Source organism: Acomys russatus, chromosome 29, assembly GCF_903995435.1.
Source record: "Acomys russatus chromosome 29, mAcoRus1.1, whole genome shotgun sequence".
NCBI classification, from domain to species: domain Eukaryota; kingdom Metazoa; phylum Chordata; class Mammalia; order Rodentia; family Muridae; genus Acomys; species Acomys russatus.
In genome coordinates this window covers 21500071-21517061 of record NC_067165.1, presented here as the reverse complement: position 1 = coordinate 21517061, position 16991 = coordinate 21500071, and positions in this window count along the sequence as shown.

Sequence of the window (16991 nt, the reverse complement as noted above, 5' to 3'; positions counted from 1 at the left end):
CCCGCAGGCCAGAAGAGGGCACCAGATTCCAGTACAGGTGGTTGTGAGCCACCATGTGGGTTGCTGGGAATTGAACTCAGGACCTTTGGAAGAGCAGTCAGTGCTCTTAGCCTCCAAGCCATCTCTCCAGCCCTGTTTGTTTGCTTTTTCATCGCCTCATGTTGTCCAACGCTATCCTTCTAGCAGAACAGCCACTAGCTGTGTCTGTTTTCAATAAATCATCACACTGGACTAGTTGAGGTTCCCTCATAGGAGGAGGGGCAGGAAGGGTCACCACCCCCCTCATCTGAGTATACAGCCCCCCCCAAGCCAACCTTACGCAGTTCTGCCCTAACTGCATACAGCCTTGGGGTTCTCTGGGAGAAGGTAGAGTACAATGGCCAGGAAAGACTGGAAGAAAAGGGGGTCCATCTGTGCAACCCTTGGGAAGTCATCATCCATGCTGTGTGAAAACCTTCTAGTGAAGCAGGTTTAGGGTCACCCACTGTCCTGTCAGTAAGCCTAATAAACTCATTGCATCCCTAGGGTGAACTGTAGTAAGGACCAAGCTATGGGTTGTCACTGGGACCTTAGAAGAAAAGGAGGATGTTACTGTCCCTCCATCCCCCAGGAAGAAAATTCTCAAAATATCCCAACATAGGGAGATAGACTTCCCTATTTGTTTGGCTTGCTGGCAAGAGCAAGTGTTGCAACTATGGCAGTGGCTGAGTGGTAGGAGTCCTGTGGGAGGAAGTTGAGCTTTCATGTTCAGGGGGGTAGACACACACACACACACATACACACACGTACACACACATACACACAGCCACTGTCCAGGTAAAACACTGCCTTTCGGGACACTCACACTCATTAGCCTTATGTCTGTTCTAAGTCTAAGGTCTCCCTGTCTCTGCAGTGATGAGTCTCCCTAACCCTTGTTTTCTAGCCTGACACTCGGGTACCACCAGCCAGGACCGGAACCCTGGACCCCATGGAGTTACAGACTCAGCAAGGCCGATGGTCTCCACCTCCGTGACAGGGCACTAATGAACTCATGGTGGAGGAAGGGGAGTGCCTGCCACATGTCTCCTCTAACCGACCCAGACATCTTCTCAGGGGAATTGAACTTCTGGTAAAGGGTTCTCTGGATGAAGCCGCATCAGGATTCAAAGTGTAACTGTGTCAGCTATGTCACCCCCCCGCCCCCGTGTCATTGACAACAGAAGGGCCTGAGGCAGAAGGAGGATGGAGGAGACCATGACCTTTCCCAGCCTAGCTCCCGGGCCTGGGTCAGAGCTTCAGACAGGAAAGAGGAGCCACTGACGGAGTCCGTGGGAGCAATCTTTCCTGAGGAATGTTTAGAGAGAAACTCACAAGCATGCTGTTTTGAGGTTCAGGGACAAAGCATGACATGGATCTGGTGAAACAACTACACACACACACACACACACACACACACACACACACACACACACACACACGCATGCACAAAAACATGGTGTACACATGTGTTAATACGCACATGTATTAATCCCAGCACTCAGAGAGCAGAGACAGGCAGATCTCTAAGAGTTCAAGGACAGTCACATCCTCTACATTTTAAGTTCCAGGACAGACAGGACTATGGAGAGGCCTTGTCTCAAAAGACCCAAAAACCAAAATAAATAAATAATTTAAAAAGGAAGCCATGGATCCAAGCCAACCAACTCCTGTAACATCTAAGCCAGTGGTTCTCAACCTTCCTGGCGCTAAGACCTTTTAATACAGTTCCTCATGCCGTGGTGGCCTCCAACCATAAAATTATTTTTGTTGCTACTTCATAACTGTAATTTTGCTACTGTTATGAACTGTAATGTGAATATCTGTGTTTTCCAGTGGTCTTTTGGGCATCAAGACCCACAAGTTGAGAACTGCTAAGGCACAAGAGCCATGTGCTCTGCACGGATAGATCTATGACATGGGGCTTAGGGAAACACGGTGTCACCTGGAACCCAGGCTGTCTGAGAGTTGAGGGCAGCAGGGCAGCCTCTAGACACAGAACGAAGACTCTTTCAGGTTCCTTGTAGCTCCTCTGTGGCTTGTGGGGTGGGGGTGGGATGGGGTTCAGTTACAAAATAGAAGGTGATGACCACGTGAAATGTGACCTACCTCTGAGTGGATAAGACTCAGGGGTCCACTGATGTGGGGCCCAGACAGGGACATTTGAGCCAGTATGACTTCATTTGCAGCCATAGGTTGGTAACTTTGGTGGAAGTGAAAAGTGGGGGCAGGGCTGGTAACTTACTTGTATACTCCAGGGGTAAGTTAGATTGTTTAGACCCATGCATGCCCTTTCCGGTCCTCCCTTGAATAAGGACAATGAGCTATGGTGTCAGGGAAGCAGCCCCTCCCCCACCTCCTACCCCCCCCCCCACATGCCCAGGGAGAGCGAGTGTTGGGGCATGGCTTGTCCCTTGGGCTTCTCCCAACAATGGCATGGGTAGCAATGTTGTTTGTTTCCAGAATCAAGATCCCTCCCCGGATACCCACACCCCTCGCTGGCAGTCCGGTGAGGCACAAGCAAGAATGGGTGGCAGAGGGAGGAAGTTGCTAGTGTCTTTGGAAACCTCCTGGTGCCTGGGATACCACATCTACGACCACAGCTTTATGTGGCCAGGAGCAGACAAAGAAGAGGTCAGCCAGGGACAAGAGAACAGACCGTTCTGTGTATAAGAGAAGGGAATGACTCCAGGCTCAGATGGAGAAAGGATGGGCTGGCCCACCTGGTTGTTTGCCCCCCCCTACTCAAGCCTCGGGACCCTCCAACTGTGAAACAAACAATAGAAGCAGAAGGTCCTCTGGGCCAGAGACCTGGAGTTTGGAGATAAGCCAATCACACATGTGATGCCAGATCAGCTCCTAACCTTGACGCCTCCCCGGTGCCCTTGAACCCAAACTGCTGCAGCTGTGTATTAACCTGCCCAAGGTGGACAAACCCACAGGGGCCTTCATCACCTTGCCCAACACTAGCCACCTCAGAGCCAGGCATGCTGGGACTTCACTGTTGGTGAAACACAAAGCCATGACGTGGGCTGGAAGAGAGAAAGCTAACTCCAAAGGTGGGACCCAGCACAGCAGTGAGGTCTTCCAGCTGGGTGATGTCAGAAAAGAGAGATTTTAGAGTTTCAGGAGATGGGTGTGATCAGAGCAGGAGGCCAGGGCACAGGTCAAGGACACAGAGGCCAAGCCCAGCTCCTGCAGGGAGACAGAGAAGGAGCTAAGGCCAGGCTCGTCAGATGTCAGAAGTAAGCGCAGGTTACAGGCAAGTGTCATGGAGCTTGAACAGCTAAGGTCCGAGCATGTCCACAATTCATGCACATCCAGGCCCAGCTAAGAGGGTCATGCCATGCGTGGGTCAGCACCTGCAGCCAAGCATACCAAGTCAGGAGCGATAAACAGTCACCAGTAGGCGCCACCATCCGTGCTCAGAGGGCAGCTGTGCTGTCAACGGCCGCGTGAACGCCTACTGTTCTTACGTAAGGAAGACAAGGGAACAAGGCAAGGGTATCAGCCCTCGGGCTTTGGGATAAAGGATCTCATGGTGGTTCCGGCTTCCACAGACCTAAGCCGCCACAGTTCACACCTGGTGGAGGCCGTGACACACAAGGCGGCCGTGACACACAAGGCGAACAATAGTTGTCCGTGAGGCTGACTTGAGCGGCTTCCTTAGACCAGCTACCAAAGTCCTGCCCTTTGAGGGTGGGCTTATGCACCCTCCTGGATGAACCTCACCAACGGGGCAGAGTGTAGGGATGAAAAACGCAAGTCCTAGAGACACTCAGAATGCACAGAGGGCAGTATGGACCCAGCGCTTAGCTCCAAGTTCTCTGTCCTAAAGAACCTAAGTGTACTGCGACTCAGGTGTGCACACACAGAACACAGCCTCCGGCACAGCACCCAGTAGGTAGGATGTGCCTCAGTGACAGAAGTTTCCATCTCTGCTGACCAGCACTGTAAGTCGCTAGGCATATATTGCAGCTGAGCACTTAGAAAGTGGCCTCATGTCAGTTCATTGTTTTGCTTTGTTTTGTTTTGTTTTGTTTTGTTTTACTGTCACCAGTGGACTGATGGCTTCCGTGCTGCACAGCGCAGCCCAGGCTCTTCTATGTGATGGGGCAGTGGTGATACTGCCACTCAAATGGGGCTACACTAAAACAGACGACACTCAGAGTATGTCCCTCCCCCTCCGTCCTTTCTGTATCCAGCATGGGCCTCTGTTCTCTCTGGTGAATGTCTCTGGGACACTTGCCTGTCTCCAGATCTGGTAAAATCTCCATACTAAGTCAGTGGTATGTGCCCCCATCCCAGGCTTGGTCCAGGACCAGCTCAGGTCAGACAGTATCGGAGGACGCTCCAGATTGTATTCGATCTATCGTCTGTGATATTTATCACAGCTCTGAAAAGAAATTAAGAGGCACGAGGAAGCTTGCCCCTGTTGTTCTTCCCCATGTCCTTGACTTAGCAGGCCTCGTGGGTACCACCTCAACACTTCCCTCAGATATCCTTTACATCATCTCAGAAGGCGTTATCCTCCGGGAGACATCAGACCCCAAACTGACAGTTTCTGTAACAGTATCTGGCCTCCGTATATACGTTGGACAGTGGCTCTCAGTGGCCTGAAAATGGTCCCTTTCACACCAAAATTCTTACGGGCTCGGAGAACTAGATCATCATAGCACCAAATGGCCTTTTCTTTTTGGTCCTGTCTAGCCTAATGTTGTTGTGGCCCCACCTTAAAAACATTTCCATTTCCTTGGTCTCTGCCTAGCTTTCCCCCACCCCCATCCCCAGCTCTCCCATGTGCTGATGTTGTGTGCTTTCTTCCTTTTTAAACGCTTCTCTGGAAACTTTCTCTCTGCCTTTCTGCTAGGGCATCTGCAGAGGCTCCAGGTCCCAATTGTCAGCCTGGAGTTGAAAGCACCGGACTGCTTCCTCTCTCTCCTACACCAGCCTGCACTTAACAACTCCCTCCTCCACAGGGGTGCCTCTCCAATACCCCCTGTGTATTGCACTCAGCCTCTCCAAACTGTTAAGATTCAACCCCACAAACCAGATCAAAGCTCGCATCCACTTCTTGTCCCTCCTCACCACAGCTGTCAGCCACACAGCTCTCTCCTCTTCCTGTCCACCTTTCCTGCTTCCTGCAGCATTTGCACCTTGCCCTGCCAGCCACGGTTCAGTACCTAACGAGTCTTTCAAAAACAAACAAACAAATAAACAAAACAGGGCTTTAATTAGCCACCGGTTCTCAATCCGTAGGTCATGACCCCTTTTGGGGGTCACATATCAGACATCCTGCAAATCAGATACTTACATTACGACTCGCAGCAGTAGCAAAGTTACAGTTATAAAATAGCAACGAAATAATTTTATGGCTGGGGGTCAGCACAACATGAGGAAGTGTATTAAAGGGTCCCAGCGTTAGGGAGGTTGAGAACCACTGCTTTACAATCTGGTCCACTGAGACTGTCTTTTGGGGGGTGGAACACCCCACCACACTCTTTGCTACCCACCCCCAGCAAGCGACTGCCGCCTGCTAAACTGCCTCCCTCCCTCCCTTTGGCACACACACCCACTTTGGCTAAAGTTCTGTCTCAATGTTAACAGTCTTCAATCAGGTCCTAGAAAATCATGCTAAAGATTTAAAACACTTACATGCCGTTGCCAGGTAACTAATGACCCTGACGATCGTCTCCTGTTGGCCAGCAGTTGTCATGTCTGTCTGGATTTTTACAGTGCATGCTAACTTTATTTGTAACTGTTAATTTAAACAATAAGACCTATCACTCCTAAGCTCACGAGACCTGCCTCAAGTTAAGACAAGCGCATCTGGAGGCTGGGGAGACAGCTCAGCAGTCAGCAGCACCGGCTGCTCTTCTGGAGGAACTGGGTTCAGCTCCCAGCACCCACATGGTGCCTCACAGCTGTCTAGAATTCCAGTTCTGGGAATCCATCGCCCCTTCTGGCTTCTGTAAACACCAGACATACAAGTGGTGCACAGACATACATGCAGACCAAACACCAATACACATAAAATAAATTTGAAATAATTTTTTAAAAGTTGTACACATTTTTTGTATTAAAACTAGCTTCCTAAACTTTAATCTGACTTCTTTTTTTAAAAAATATTTATTTATTATGTATACAGTGTTATGCCTGCATGTGTGCCTGCACACCAGGAGAGGGCACTATTATAGATGATTGTGAGCCACCATGTGGTTGCCGGGAATTGAACTCAGGACCTTTGGAAGAACAGACAGTGTTCTTAACCTCTGAGCCTTCCCTCCAGCCCTAATCTGACTTCTTAAATTTTCATTTACCTAATTTAAAATATATACATTTGGTATTTAAAAACCAATGAATTTTCATTTTTTATTCAAAAGTTCTAACAATAACCAAAATTACAAGGTGAACAAACAAGAGTTTGTTTGCTATTTGTTTGTTTAGCCTTTCTTGGTAACAAGGTAATTTACAGCTCTTCCTTCAGATGTAATTTGGAATTTATGCCAGGTGTGGTGACGCATGCCTTTAATCCCAGCACTCGAGAGGCTATCTGCAACTCCAGTTCAATGGGGCCCAATGCCTTCTTCTGACCTCTAAGGGCACCAGGCATATATATATATATATATACAGACAAAACCACTTATGCACATAAAATAAAATAAATCTAAATGTAATAATAATAATAACATATGTTCAATAATTAATTATTTGTTTGCTCATATAACTGTAAGGTTAGAACACAGGACTAAAGAGCCCGATTTAAGATGTAAAGCTTGAGGCTTAAGCGGGGTGCAGTGACGCATGCGTACAGCCCCAGCTCTCCGGGAGGCAGAGGCAATCGGATCTCTGCGAGTTCGATGCCGTCCTGGTCTACAAAGTGAATCCAGGACAGCCAGGGCTGTTACACAGAGAAACCTTGTCTCAGGGGGAAAAAAAAAGACTTAAGACTTAAGATCTCCCACCATCTTACAGAGGGCTAGCAAGCTCCTACAGAGAGGATGTTAGAGTGACAGGTGCCCTGGGGCCTCTGAACTTCAGGAAATGCTAAATCCCCCAGGCTCCGCAGCTTGCTATCTCTGTCTCCTTCAGTCCGCTCTCATGATTGTTTCTGTCCTTACAGATGCTGGTACAAAGAGATAAATATCCTGTCTGAGTTCGTAAAGCATCCTGGGAGATCGGCAGGACTCTAGGAAATCAGAAACCTTGGTCAACGCACACTCCCCGTGCACGCAACGAAGGCATCTGCCTTTCTTTTCACCCCCCCCCACACACACCTATATTCAGAACTCCCCCCCCCCATGCACAACAACCCCTCCCCCCACCCCACCCCACACAACTGCCTTAAACGGGGCTCCCTTAGCCTTCCAGCCAGTCCGATATTTTTCTTTTCTCCTTTGGACCTGCCATACCTCTCTGGCATTAAATAATAAGTCTTAGGGACTCAAAGAACAATCTTTAGTGTCTATATCCTCTACTGTATGAGAAACCCACCAACAAGAACAAAATGCTGGCTTAAATGGTTTTGTTGACGATGGTGATACTTACTAAACTGACGAACTAAGATTTAAATTATTTGGGGTTTTATCTGAGGTATATCTGAGTACAAAACGTTATCTAATTTTATAAGTGTTAAAAATAAGACCTGATCACTGTTAAATTATAAAGTGCTATCCATTTAGTGTTAAGTGGTATACAGGATTATGAGTGTAAGTGTGGATGTTTTTAATATATAATAGTTTAAGGTAAAAACATCTTCTATTAATAATGTTTAAACATGGTTTCTTTCCCTCTCTCCCCATCTGAGGCAGGGTGTCACTATGTAGAGCATGCTGGTCTCAGACACACATAGATCTGCCTGCTCCATTCCTGGCTACAATTTCTTCTTTTATGTGTGTTTTTATTTTATTTTATTTTTAAGATTTATTTATTTATCATATATATATACAGTGTTTTGTCTACATGTGCACCAGAAGAGGGCACCAGATCTCATTATAAATGGTTGCAAGCCATCATGTGGTTGATGTGAATTGAACTCAGGACCTTTGGAAGCACAGGCAGCGCTCTTAACCTCTGAGCCATCTCTCCAGTCCTATGTGTGTTTTTGTAATAACTAATTTCCATAGTAATTTCAAGATGATTATTTTGAGTTCTTACTTGTTTATTGAAAGACGTTTTGTTTTGTTTTGCTTTGTTTGAGGCAGGGTTTCCCTGTGTAGCCTTGGCTGTCCTGGGCTTACTTTGTAGACCAGGCTGTCCTCAAATTGACAGAGATCTGCCTGCCTCTGCCTCCTCAAATGCTAGGATTACAGGCGTGTGCTACTGCTCCTGGCTTTATTAACAGATTTAAGAGTTACAAGCATAAAGTACAGATTTGGTAAAGGAGATTTTTGTTAAATGAATGCCTTTAGAGTTAAAAAAAAAAAAAAAAGATTTATGTGAGAAATTTATAAGGATGATTATAGTGTAGTCACCACTTACTTATAATTCCCAAGGTCAAAATTCTGTTACACTTTAATAAAATAATGTTAACTCTATGTTTGCAACAATACGTGGTTTATTTTGTTTTGTTTGTTTGTTTTGGTTTTGGTTTTTCAAGACACAGTTTCTTTGTGTAGCCTTGGCTGTCCTGGACTCACTTTGGAGACCAGGCTAGCCTGGAACACACAAAGAATCCTCCAGCCTCTGCCTCCCAGGTGCTGGCCACCACACCCGGTTACAGTAAGTGCTTTTAAGTTAAAATGTATTTCTTTTTTATTTTTGTGTATGAGTGTTTGCTGCATGTATATATGTAACCGTGTGTGAGCCTGGTGCTTGCAGAGGTGAGGAAAGGATGTCAGCTCCCCCAAGGACTGGAGTTGCAGATGCTTGTGAGCCTCCACGTGGGTCTGGGAACAGAATCCAGGTCCTCTGCAATAGCAATAGGTGCTCTTAAACTGCTGAGCCAGCTCTTCAGCCCCTGAATTCACTTTCTTATTGAGTGAAGCCTTAATTTACTAATTAATATCCAGTCCCAGCACCTACATGATGGCTCACAACTCTTTGCAGCTCCAGTTCCAGGGGCTCTGGCGTCCTGTTCTGACTTCTGTAGGCATGAAGAGCACACGCGGTATATGTCACATACCTAGAGACAAAACACCCATACACGTGCAATAAAATAATAAACAAGTAAATTAATAAAAATATATTCCCTGTCTTAAAAGGCCGAGCTTTTAAATGCCAAATGCCAAGCAAGCTTTCCTTCCCTACCACCCACCCCACCCCAAGACAGGGTTTCTCTGTGTAGCCTTGGCTATCCTGGACTCGCTTTGTAGACCAGGCTGGCCTCGAACTCACAAAGATCCACCTGCCTCTGCCTCCCGAGTGCTGGGATTAAAGGCATGTGCCACCACCACCGCAGCTGCTTTCCTTATTTTTGCATGTTGACTGGGTCCAACTGATTGGATTATTACTTCATTCTCAGACCAACTCCATTCCCTACACTAAGGGAATCTGAAGATTCAAGTCACCTCCGGTCCAAAGAACGTGCCTCCTTCACCTGCCAGTTTTGCTCCTTTCAGGGATGTACTTTTCGTTGTTTAAAATAGTAGCCATCATGTTCTCTCAAATAGAGAGAACAAAAATGAGCAATTAAGCCTGAAGTATAATATGGCTGGTAGATAATAAAAGCCAAAATAATTTCATTTTTTAAAATGTTTATTTTGATTTTATGTGTGAGCATTTTGTCTACAGGTGTCTCTGCATACCAGGTGCATGCCTGGTGTCTATGAAGGTCAGAAGAGAGCGTCTAGGCCCCTGCTGCGGAGGCCGGAAAAGAAGGTCCAACCCCCTGGGACTTGGATGATGGAAGGTTTTCAGCCTCCATGTGGGTGCTGGGAACAGAACCTGTGTCCTCTTCAAGAACAGCAAACACGCTTACCTGCTGAGCCATCTCTCCAGCTCCCCAGAAATCTCTTTCTTGGTGGCTTTCAGGAACCATCTCTGTCTCTTGAGGATCTGCCTTCCTGACATCTCAGCCCCTTCAAATTCTAGAGTCAACTCCGAGCTACACTGGGACGTAAGCTGCCATGTTCCGTACGCTGAACCTTCAAGAAGAAGCCAGGCCTCTGCTGAACCTTCACCAGGCTGCACCTGTTAGGGCGTCACGGGTCCAAAGCTAAAGTTGCGTTGGGCTACAGCAGCCTTTTTAATATATGGCATTACATTCATATAACTGATACTCAAAACTTTTTTTTTACTGGGACTAACTTTAAGGAGACCTATAGCAACCTACCGGAGACCTACCTACCTTTTCTCTCCGCCTTCCCCACGACTTCCTCTAAAGGCAAAACTTGAAATCTTCAGAGCACGCCTCCTCTTCTACTAGCCTGCACCCAGTCCTCTCAGGAATTCTCTCATGGACGTCCTGACTTAGGCTTGCGATTATTCCTCTAACAACTGTTTTGATTCTTATATTCATAAGCAGGACCTTCTTTTCTACATTAATTTATTTTAAGTATATTGATTGGAGTTTTGCCTGTGTAGACCAGAAGAGAATAAATGCCGAGTCCTCTAGAACTGGAGTTGTAGACAGCCTGTGAGTGTTAGAAATCGAACCTACACCCTCTTGCAGAGCAGTCACGACTCTGAAACTTTGGGCCATGGCTCCAGCCCAAGGCAAGCTTTTTGCACTCACTAACATCCTCACCTTTGCCCCAGAGACCAACACCTGACTACTTTCTCCAGATGGGGAGTCCCCACTCTAATCCCAGGATATCCAATTTCAGCTCAAAGGAAGTTAGACAATTCTGTCATCCTCTGCCCCTTGGTTTTCCTCCTTCAGCTCCGTCTTGTAAAATCGTCTCATTCTTTCTGTACATAAACAAAAAGCTGGAATGTAAGAATATGACGTCAGAATCCAGCCTCCCCACTGGCCGCCTCTGACAGGTACCCTACTGGGTCATTGTCTGGGAACCCCCCAACCCCAGACTTTCTGGTGCCAAGACATCTCACCTGGGAGTGCCACTTCCTGCTCTCCACCCTTTTCCCACTCATGCCTGGGAACCAGAGAGCCAGACTGCAGGCTCTGGCTGTGAGACTGCCTACCGCTCCCCCCCCCTCACCCCCAGAAGTATACAGAGACTCCAGTCACCTCTGCCATGTAGGCTTTCATTCCCCTCAGAGACTCCTCCATGCAATCTGTTTCTGGTACTAGAGTCTGATTTCTCCTCGAAGGCCCTGCCACGGCTCTTGCCTCCGTCTATTCATGGCATCAACGATTCTTCTAGTTAAACTCCTTAGTCCCTCGTAATTGGTCTCAGTGTCCTACTGAATCTCCATCCATCTATGCTGGGCAGTTTTATGTCAACTTGACAAAAGCTAACCTCATCTGAGAGGATGGAATCTCAGGTAAGAAAATGCCTCCATAGATCAGGTTGTAGGCAGGCCTGCAGGGCATTTTCTTAATTAGTGATTGATGGGAGAGGATCCAGCCCGTTGTGGGTGGTGCCATCTCTGGGCTGGCGGTCCTGGGTTCTACAAGAAAGCAGGCTGAGCAAGCCATGAGGAGCAAGCCAGTAAGCAGCACCCCTCCATGGCCCCTGCCTCAGTTCCTGCCTCCAGGTTCCTGCCCTGCTTGTGTTTGTGCCCTGACTTCTTTCAGCCATGGACTACAATGTGGAAGTGTAAGCCAAATAAACCCTTTCCTCCCTGAGTTGCCTTTGGTCATGGTGTCTCATCATAACAACAGTAACCCAAACTAGAACATTATGCCAAGTCTAGTGCTGCGACCACCAACAATTGCTCTCTGCTCAGAGTAGGGCTGAACAGCAGGACTGTGGGAGGGAAGGAAAACATAGCCAGGTGAGGAGATGCATATTCCTTTATTTCAACCTCACAGAAAACCTGCAAAGAAAATGTCATTAACACCTAAAAGTACTACATATGGTGGCTCACAACTGTAACCTAACAGGAGGATTGCTACCAGTTCCAGGTCAGTCTGGGTTTCATCGTGAGTTCCAGGATAGCGTGGTCCACAATATGAGACTCTGTCCCAAAACAACAAAAATCTGAAGGTGCCACCCTACAAACATAGGGCCTGAGACCCCAAGAAGGCAATCACTTTACCAGTCAGCCACTCGCTCCAAAGCTAAGATTTGACTACAAGTGTCTGACTCCAAAGTGTACAGCCTTCTGCCTCCAGAAGCTGAAACAGAAAGCGGCCTCTTCCTGGTACTGACAGTTTACAGAGCTGAGCAGGACAAAGCCAAGGCTGCCACAGAGCTCTCTGTATGGACTCACCTCTTCCTGGGCTGGGTCTGTCCTGTTAAGACTTCTAAAAACTAAATACATCCTGATTCACACATAAGGCACATGGCCAAAGAAAAATTATCTGCTGCCGCTCCATGGGTTGGTTCAGATGATAACAGTTGATCTGATAGTCTTGGCAGAAAGCAGAGAGAAGCTTTGTTTGGGCTGACGTTAAAATGCCGCACACGCCCATCTGCACGTACCCGTTGCCTCACCAGAGGACCGCTAGGATCAGCATTGAACTTGGAGAGGCAGGTGAGGGTGGGGAAGGCACTAATACTTCTTAGACCTTTAATAGGCACCAGGAGCCCAGTTAAAGTTCAACAGATTGTCTTAATAGCTGCCCTGAGAGCCACCTGTGACTCTCGTTCATGTTAGAAGACCCGACTAAAGCTCAGACAGACAGGTGAGGTGACTTGCCAGAGTTACAGTTGACAGAGATGAAGAATGACCAGAAAACCCAGGTCTCCTGACTCCATGCCTTGTACATCACACTGGCCCCTGGTGGAGGGCTAGAAAACCTACTGACACTAGTGAGACACATCCTCCCTCCCCCCCCACCCCCCACGACCCCAGGGCTAAGGAAGGCCTGGAGCACCTTTGCAGTCCTATGGTGCTGAACTTGAAGCCAGACTCCTCGGCGGCCATCCCTTCTTCCCAAAGTTCAGGCTCCCACGGACAAGAAAGGACCCCAGCCCCCAGCCTTCATTGTGCTTTGGATGACAATGCAAGGCAGGCGTCCCCTTTCTTACTTTCCTTCCCACACTGTGTGGTGCTGCCAGTTCAGCACAATAGTACATTCTGAGTCCAAGGGCCTCCACTGGCGGTCCCCAGGCTTTTGCAGCCCCCGAAGACAATGGTAGGGCCCCGAAAGGCCTGATAGCCGGTGACAAATGTATGTGAATGACCAGCTCACAGGAAGTGGCCTTCAATAGTCCGATAGCTTCCTGTATCCTGACATTGTGAAGGCCCACTTCCTGCTCTGTCTCCGAAAATACAGTCAGGCACCCGGGGTGGTGGTGGGAGGGGGGCGCAGGGGCAGAGGCAGAGCCCCCCCCCCTTTCCCCTGTTACCCTCCGTTCAGGCTTCTACAGTATTCTGAGGACACCACCAGTCTCACTTTCCTTGGGATTGGAGAGTGAACTTCCCCTGGCCTCTGACCAGTGAGCTCCTCCGCCTCTGGCCAACCCCCACCCAAGTCCACTCAGAACAAAACGACCTATTTAAAAAAAAAAAATCTTACAACTGCAGCCTTCCTCAGTTTCACCTGCCACACCCCGCCTTTCCAGGATCTCAGGCCTTCTACTGCTGGGAAAGGCTGGCTCAGGACTCCTCGAGTACCTCCGTGGTCCTCTAAACCATTTCCTGGTCAGAGCTGGTCACTCTGCTCTGAATGATAACCTTGCCGGACTCACAGAGGACTCACAATGCAACCTTATCTTCCCAGGGTGGATAATCGAAATTCCTTCAGCTTCCTCTAGGTCGTGAAAAGCAAGGCAAAGCAAGGCAACCAAGCGGGGCACACACAGGGTCTTCTTTTATCTCCCGGCTCCAGATGGGCTGGGAAAGGCTTTCCCACCTCAGTTCATCCCTGCCCCGCACCTGGCGCCACCCCCCCACCCCCCCCCCCCCCGGCAGAGGCAATGATGTGCGAAGCCGGGCACGGCGCAGAGAGCTCTTCCTCTCAATCGGTTGGTGGAGTAGCAAGACGCGGTGGCTTCGGCCTCTAAGCCTTGAACTCAAAAGGCCAAGGCTGAAGGAGCATCAAGTGTTGGAGCCAATCGTATAACCCAGGACCTAAAACTCTGCCTGGTGCAGGCATGTGAGTTTAGATGCAGAAGACGACAGAGAGGCTACCACGTCCCCCTGGTATCACACCCTAGGGCCCACCTAGAACCCATGCTGTAGGCATAAAGAAGAGCAGATGGCTATTCCCAATCTGCCGGGAACCTTTTCTTCTACTTTCAACAAAGCGGGCCCTGACTCAGCCTTAAGCTACTGTAGTAGCTGCCAGGCTCCGGAGGATTGGTATGGGACAGGGGACAGGTCAAAAGGTGACAATCCATTCAATCCCTCAAAGCCACTGGAACCCCTAGGGTCTGTGCAGGAATAGGGGGGAACAAAGAGGTCTCTAGAGACAGGAAGGAGGCAGGGCTGGCTCCAACTTCTCACCCCACCCCACCCCACTCCACCCCAATCTCAGGTGTCCAAGGGGAAGAGAAACAAAGGGTTCAGCAAAGTTGGGAGGGACAGGCAGCTTGGCTGAGGGACATCTTGTGCTATTTAGGCATCTCTGCCTCTTAGCCTCGGTTTCCTTGTCAAAGCCAGGCAAGGTTCTCTCCAGATGACCAAAAGAGATATAAGGTGTCCGGCCCTGACGCTTAAAGAGCGTGGCCTCAAGAAGCCCCAGTGAGCAGTTTTCCTTTTCTTCCTTTCTGCGACTAGTCTGTCTCGACTTCCTGAGAGGGACAAGACCCACAGAACAGAGTGGCTGTCTTCTGCCTTCCCAAAATGCAGGAAACGTCTGTGACCTGGGGTTTCGTGCATTAGGCAAGCAGAAGGTAGCGAGTGGCTGACCAGAAACGCCCAGCCTTCCTGCTCCTGCAATGCTGCCTCCAGAATCTTCAGGGACAAGGAGCTTTATGACAACCAGGACTGCGGACCCCAGAAGGAGACACTGAGAGCTGGGGGAGGACAATGCACTAGCCCCCACCCCCGCAAAAAAATGCCCCTGAAATGACTTTGAGATCACCCAGTAGGGCTGTGTGAAAGGACATGGGAGGTGGGGAGGGGGAGGGGAGGGGAGGGCTGGGCCTGGTGGCGCATGCCTTTAATCCCAGCATTCGGGAGGCAGAGACAGACGGATCGCTGTGAGTTTAAGGCCAGCCTGGACTACAAAGCGAGTCCAGGACAGCCAGGGCTACACAGAGAGACTCTGTCTCGAAAGAAAAGAAAGAAAAGAAAAGAAAAGAAAGAAAGAAAGAAAGGACATAGGGAATCGCAGGGAAGAAACGAAAGGTCTTCTGACTCCCAGCGTGCCCCTGCATCACTTCCCCCCACTCAGCCTCAGCTCTTGCTGGAAAACACGTGAGCGCGAACATGTTTACTAGAATGTCGGCCTGAACCAAGCCAGACAGGTGAATCTTCTGGAAATAATAACAGAAGTGATGTTTGGATTCCCCGAGCTATTTCCACAGCTCACGGCCTACCTCGTAGAGTATACAGCGAGTTGCAGGGCTTGGCTACAACTTAGGTCAAAAATCAAAAAAAATCACTGCGTGTCCTGTCCGACTGGGAAAGCCGGCGGTCCCAGGCTTGAAGCAAGCGGAAGGGCGTCAAGTTCTGATAAGGCTAGGGGGAAGGATGAGACGGTGCCTGAGGCCTGTTGACTGACTGTTCCTTCACCCCATGGAACACAGGGATAATGAACTCCCAGAGCCTTCCGGCGCACCCTAAGGTCTCTTTGGGGCGGGAGGAGCCAGAGTCAGCAGACTAGCCCAGAGAGGGCCAGCACCTTCACTGGCAAGGCCTCCTACTGTACGGGGCATTTCCCAGACACTGCCGTCCATGCTCCCAGCATGCTCTGCGGGCTCAACGACTCCCTCCAAAGCTGCTGTGTTGATGTTCGAGGCTTCAGTACCTTCGGTGGGGATTAAATTACAATGTGGCTGTTAGGATGGAAGCTGATAGAATCCGGCTGGTGCCTCTTGTGGATTTTGCTTTGTTTTATGGTTTTGACGAACGAGATTGAACCTAGAGCCTGGCGCTTGCTAGACAAATCCTCTACCACCAAGTCACAGTCCTTTTGTTTGTTTTGCGTTGTCTGTTTTGAGACAGGATCTTACTTCACACCCTGAGCTGTCCTGGAACTCACTATGTAGATCAGGCTGATCCAAATTTACAACAATCCTCCTGTTTCTATCACCTGAGTGCTAGGATTAAAGACCTGTGCCATCACACCCAGCTCAACTTTTTTTTTTCATGTGTGTGTGTGTGTGTGTGTGTGTGTGTGTGTGTGTGTTAACATGTGCCTGTAAGTCCCAGAAGGTACACTCTTAACTAACCACTGGGCTCTTTTCTGTGTTTTGTTTTGTTTTGTTTCTCTTTTTTTTTTTTTTTTTAACTTTTTGAAACTAGGTCTTCGTTGCCCAGGTAACTCAAAATCCACCCGACTCAGCTTTCTTAGCAGCTGGATTATAGGTGCTTGCAAGTAGGTTCATTCATCTGTTTCTTTACTTTTTTTTTTTTTTCTTTGTTTTTAACCAGGGTCTTTTGTTGCCCAGGAACTCACTAAGTAGCAGAATTCCCAGTCTGCTTTGGTTACAAAGGCACCTCTGCCCCTTGTCCCAGGTCTGAATCCCAATAACCACCACCTCCCAAGTACTGGGATTATAAATTTGTGCTACCAAGCCCAGATCATGATGCAATGTCTTTACAAAATGAAATTTGAGTCAGGCCTGGTGGTTCAGACCTATAAATAGCCCCAGCATCTAGGAGGTCTCAAACTAGACCACGTAGCGAGAACTTGACTCAAAAGAAAACAAAACAAGGGGCCGAAGAGATTGCTCATTCATTAAGAATGCTTACTGCTCTTACAGGGTACCCAGGCTGGGTCCACGGCACCCTAGTGGCAGTTCACAACCAGTTCCAGAGAACTTACACACACACACACACACACACACACA